Source organism: Ochlerotatus camptorhynchus, unplaced genomic scaffold (genome assembly GCF_037179485.1).
Source record: "Ochlerotatus camptorhynchus isolate MF236.1 unplaced genomic scaffold, CSIRO-AGI_Acam_v1.1 ptg000082l, whole genome shotgun sequence".
In the NCBI taxonomy this organism is placed as follows: Eukaryota; Metazoa; Arthropoda; class Insecta; order Diptera; family Culicidae; genus Ochlerotatus; species Ochlerotatus camptorhynchus.
This window is the reverse complement of record NW_027040572.1, coordinates 3,526,465-3,532,464: the sequence shown is the minus strand read 5'-3', so window position 1 is coordinate 3,532,464 and position 6,000 is coordinate 3,526,465. Positions and strand designations below refer to the sequence as shown.

General features: G+C 39.9%; 1 pseudogene; it reads left to right on the top strand.

The window, feature by feature from the left end:
* Nucleotides 1-1,539, top strand: LOC135698095 (transcriptional regulator ATRX homolog; annotated as a pseudogene).
* Nucleotides 1,540-6,000: the final 4,461 nt, after the last annotated feature.

Genomic DNA, 6,000 nt, shown 5'->3' with positions numbered 1-6,000 from the left:
TCAGCAGATCCATCAGCGTGGCATTTATATTCCGGAAAATTAAGTGAAGCGGCGGAGGTGGGTGAATCGGTATTTGAATACTGAATATTTTATTTTAATTGTTCGAGGGATGCCTCGTGGGAGCTGGAACCGAATGTATTCAACGATCAGTTGGAACGTCCTTCGGAGTGTGACGCTGAAGAGTGTCGCTGTCGGTATGGGCGAGATTACGACGATTGCAAGCGTTGGGATCTGATCCTTTGTGCAACGTGCGGTTCGACTTGTCGCCAAGATCAGTGCATGGAGGTTCCCTCGAAGAACTATGTTTTCACCTTTTGTCGTCCGATTGCCCGAAAGACGCCGGAAGCGGTTTTGAAGCTAGCCGAGGCTTCCCGAAGAGTGGAAGCAGCAAGATGGGCGGAAGCCGGTAACGATAGCAGAGAGGGGAGTTCTAGGGGCCGATCTAGTGGCAGACGTCAGATTGAATCGGATGATTCAGATTCTGAAGAGTCAGTTGCATTGACGACCAAACGCAAATCTCAGAAAAGACGAACCGCAATAGACAGTGACGACAGCGATTCCGATCTGGTTTCTACACGAAAGAAACCAACGTCGAAATGACGGCTGTCCACGTCTTCATCTAGTTCTTCCTCGTTCGTTTCTTCGAAGCGAAGAAATCAGTCTGGAGGAACTGGTCAAGAAGATTCCACTGCCACGAGGAACTTCCGTCGAAAAATTACTTCGAGTCAAACCGGTCGTAAGGCTCGAGAAGCTCAGCTCGGAAAAGATCAAATCGTTGACTTCTTCGGAGAATGAAGACGAAGCATCCTCCGCCGGATCGTCGACCGTGTTCGATTTCAACTATCGTGTGAAGTTAAACAAAAAGCAGGGCCGAAAATCGATGGTAGAATTGTAGCCGATCAAACAGGTCATCCGCTCCGACACGAACACGCTAACGGATGCCTCGGTGGAGATCGTGCGTCCCAAGACGCCTGCCCAGAAATCTTTTGGAAAGCAGTTCAAACTGAAGCTTTTTGGGTCCCACGAAAACGTTCCACCAGCGAGTCTGATCCGGAGTACGTTACAGCGAAGAAAAGTTGATTTAATTTTAATGACGAACTTGCAGAATTTTCCAGCACTAGTGCACTAAGCAGGTCTTTCCCACGGCGCAATAGATTACTGCCAACGGTGCCACCTCAAGCGAAAATGCGATTCGAGACCGGGTTGACGTTGATGCTCAAAAGTGAGAAAATGTTCCGGATTTCTCTACCCATGCGAATGTCAGCTGGTATCACACTGCTTACAGGTACTGAGGGAGAACCTTCCAAAACTTCTAGTGTTTGGACTTGTGGTATGGCACAAAGAATGCACAATGCACCACGAACCGACGGAGAATCGTATGTGCTGTGATCAATGTGATTGGTGAGGCAGAAGGAAACAAGCCAGCACTTGCATTATCACGACGTTCTTATGCATAATCTAGTGTGACGAAACGTTGGATCATGCGTAAGAACACCGTGAGAACGACAGAGTCGACTACATTCCTTCTGCCGCACCTATAGTAACGCACACGGCTCCCGCACTGACTGTTCCTTACTTTCTCACTCTAATCAAAATTTCCTTCGATGAGTGAGAAAACAGTACCCCGTCAACACGAGCAAGGACACGAGTTGCCAGATCATTGCACACAAAACCAACTTGAATTAATTCAAAACAAAAATACTAGCGAACCTGGCGGTGAGGGGCGGAAGGTGGACTAAAATTCTATTACAGAGAACCACATTATTTTAATTCATTTCTTCGGAGAAAGTCGTCTGTAACTTCGTTTGTGGTATAGGCCTTGTCACCCTTGTCACTGGCTTGATCGTACTCACTTTCGTCCGATGTTTCGACATGTCAAAAACTGAGTAAACGAGAAATGTCAAACTGAAAAAACAAATCAGTCAGCAAAATCCTGGACTTGGAAAAAAGGTCAACCATGTTGGACGAAATGTCCTTGAAAACGGGCGAATGTTTCACTCAACACCGGCGGAAATTCCTTCAGGTAAGTAGGAATTGCTAAGGGCAATGGCGTTGAACCATTTTCTGCTGCGGTAGAATGAATCCGGCCCAGACAATTTTCATTTCCTTGAATAAAATCAAAATAAAAACCAAATATTGCAGAGTGGATTTGAATCAGTCTACGTGAGGACGTCGTTTACTCAAAAGTGAGTCAACCTAGGGGAAGGACAGGTCCAAGTATCAGCATCAATATCGATGGTGGAAATATTAAATATTTTAATATGTGTGATATTTGCGAATCTTAAACTTAGTCTGACAGTTGTTTTTTTGTTTTTGACTATTTTTGGTTTGAAGTGTACATTTGACACATTTCACACCAGATGCAAGTCATTCTTTGATGATCTGGCTGGCCACCACCACCAAAATCCGCTCCTTGTTCTAAAAAATTCGGCGTTATTTGTTAGCTGATCTCAGTGCAAATAATCGGTCGCACTTCTGTCCCAGAAAATAGTCATTAATTTCCACGAATGCTTCATCGTCTGCGAATCAATGTGCTGTCCTCCGATGGAACGGGAATCAACTGACTACGCCTCCCCTGTAAACGGAGTCCCAGAGTGATGGTTCTGTGGTCGTATTACCTCGATTTGCCATGAGCCTGCAACTGGCCAATTTTGCTGCTGAAGGAACGTCCAGTACGGTTTTTATCATGAAAAGTCGAAGTCGAAATCGATTAGAGTTATCGAAAACGAAAATCTAGGCAATAATGAAAGCTGCAGTAAACATAAACAACAACGGTGAAACGTCATTGAGTGTATGCGTTAAAGTTACACTGTTATTTTTTTACTTTGAAGCTGTTCGCTTGACAGTTAATATCATTAATATTTATACTAAAAATTATAATAATTACCAATTTGAGCAATTTTTACACCAAATATTACTGCAGATCAAGTTGTACTTCCCCTAGGAGTCAACATAAAACTACTCAATTTTGAGTAGCCCTACTTGCCGCTGAGATGAGTCCATTCGATTCAATTTTGAGTTGACCAGAATATGCGCGTGCGCCTGAAGGTATATTCACTCTACTCTTTGCATTGCTACAGCTATAATTTGTTCAATGCAGAGTTGTAACAGGTTGTATTGGTTTTCAAAAGCAACAGCAAACGCACCGAGAAACGTTAATTTTAGCGAATTATTAACAAAAGAGAAAATCGACGAAGAGAATCGATCATCGCGTTTACGCCCTTATGCATGCTCACTGTTGATATATGTATACTGTACTGTGTATACTGTGAATAAACCCAATACCCAATGAAATAAAAGATTTTTTTTTAATTGCATAGGCAATGTTTGAATAAAGCCTTTAAATACCAAAAAGTTCATTTTAAATTTGCCTTGATGAGTGGAAAGTGAATCTGGTTGGAGGAATTTCAAATCACCGGGATTTCGCTGTAGATTTTATTTTTTAGATGTTTTACTGGAGAAGTTGACTCCGAACCCAACTGAAACACTCCCGAATCAGATACGGGTTGGTTTGAAGTGAATGAAGAGGTTTGGCCCGTGATGATCACTGTTCGCATTCTTTAAGTTTCACACTGGTCGTTCGTTAATTGGGTCACTCTCTCATCATTTGCATTTTAGTAGCTGGGTAGCTTCAGTATTTGTTTTCCGCCCAAACTGGGAAAATAAGAACCTCAAATCTGAAGGGTATGAGACCCTACAGGCAACCTACACATTGGAAATGGTCTCTCTTGGGAGTGGTGCTTAAGCCATTTTACATGCAACGGGAAAATCGTTAGGCTGGTGGTTTACACAATCTGGGACTCAAAGAAAGAGGTTTTGAAAAATTTTGACTCCAAATTTCACACTGAAAAAAAAACAATACTTTTGAATTTAGATGAATTTTTAGGGATTTAAAACTTTAAGGATTTATATTAAATACAACCGAGAATACTTTCCAACTTTGGGGAAGATTTAAAAGAAATTAGACTGTCAATTCCAAACAAATGCTAAACAAAATGAGTGAATTTCTAAGGGAATTATGACTTGTGACCAACATTCCAAGATAATATTGAGATAATGTGAGAAATTTTGAAATGAATTCCAACGGATTTCTGTGAAGCAGAAAGAAATGTTTGAATTGAATTCCCCGGTGATTCTGAGAAAAATTTAATGTGAATCGTGAGATTAGCAGGGAAATTTATAGGAGAATTCCAAATGAATTCAGAAAAGCGTTCAAAAAATATTATAAGTAGAATTAAAATGGGTGCTCTGAGTATAATTTTTAAGTTCAATGAAAATTTTGAAAATAATTTCAATGGATTCTAATTGTCATGAAAATTGCAAAGAAATTTCAAGGATTCAAAGGATATAATTAGGAGTAGAGTTCCGTGAATTTTCTGGTTATTTGAAGGAGATGGATGTATCGAGAAATTTGGAAGTTAAAGGGCTTACGGATCAGTCGAAATAAACTTCAAGGAGAAGTTCGGGAAAATTTTCACAAGAATGAAATTTCTTGGGGATGTTAGCACAACATTCCCTGAAGTTCCTTACATGTTCTAATGATCCTGAGTAATTTTCCTAATTTTTATAAAACATCCCCAAAGACCCAACAATGCCCCTGAACATTCCTGAAATGCACATAGTTCCTTAGAACTCCTTGAAAGTTCTTGCAATTTTCCTAAAGTTTATGGGGCTGTTTAAAAGTGCTCTGATCATCCTCGAAGTACTCGGAACTTCCTTGATTATAATGAAACTACCAGCAAATCTCTAATCTGCTTTGAAGGTATCCGGACTTTCATGAAGGTTTCGGAACTTCTTAAGTGCCCTCACAATATTCTTGAAACTAGTGGAACATCAGCATTTAAGTTATGTGATCTTCTAGTTTTTTTTTTAATTTTTAAAGTTCTCGAAACTTCCCTTAATATGATCTTACAATTTTCTAATCTTCATGTTACTTCTCTTACTTTGCTCAAGTTTTCGGAAAATCGCAGAGTTTCTCGTAACTCCTTTGAAGTTCCAGCAATGTCTTTTAAATAATTGATCTGTTCTGTTGTTCTCAGAGCATTCCTAAGTTCTCTGAATTTCTTAGGAAAAAAATGGAACAGTCCTGAAAACCATTATTTTTTCCTGAAGTGCTTTGCTATTATGAAGTTTCCAAAATATTTAGGATGTTTCCTTAGATTCATTGGAGCTCACTGGACTTTCCTGAAATTCTCGGGTTCTCGAATTTTAACCGAATTTAATAAATCTTTCTTTAATTTAACGGGACTTACCCTGAAAGATTTTTAAACTTACCCAAAAGGCTGGACTATTCTGAAGATTCAGATCTTCTTAAAAGTTTCTGCAGTTTTCCTGAAGCAAAAATGGAACCGCAATAAAACACTTTAAGCATCTCTGAAGTGCCGGGGAAGTTGAACGAAAAACTGGCGGGAGAAGACGGAAGAACCTTTCGAGGGAAGCCAGAATAAACTTACAAGTGAAGTTGAAATAACTTTCCCGTAGGATTCAGCAAATAACTTACGGGGCAAGGTGGAACAAAATTCCAAGGGAAGATTGACTAAACTTCAGCTCGGGTAGGTAATCATTTCGATTATTAAAAAAATTGGTATAAATCGGTATAAAACCTAAAAAATCAGTATTCTAACAAACCATATCTGTACGTCGATATCAAGTTCGAAAATCGGTATAAATTTCGATAAATCAGTATATCTGGCAACGCTGGTATCCAAGTCCACTGCCATGGTTTTGTTAGGTTTGTTAGACGTTGAAAAGGCGTTTGACAATATATGGCTCGACGGACTTGTGTACAAGATTTTTAAATTCAACTGTCCGTCGCATTTTGTTAAAATCACTCATAACTACCTTCAGCACAGGTCGTTTAAGGTATCGCTGAATGTTTGTATTTCTGACACTTCCTTCACCGCAGCAGTAGTTCTGCAAGGCAGTCTGCTGGCCCCATTGCTATATAGCATATAAACTTACGAAACTTTTACTAGAGATAGATCTACAAAATTCAAGAGT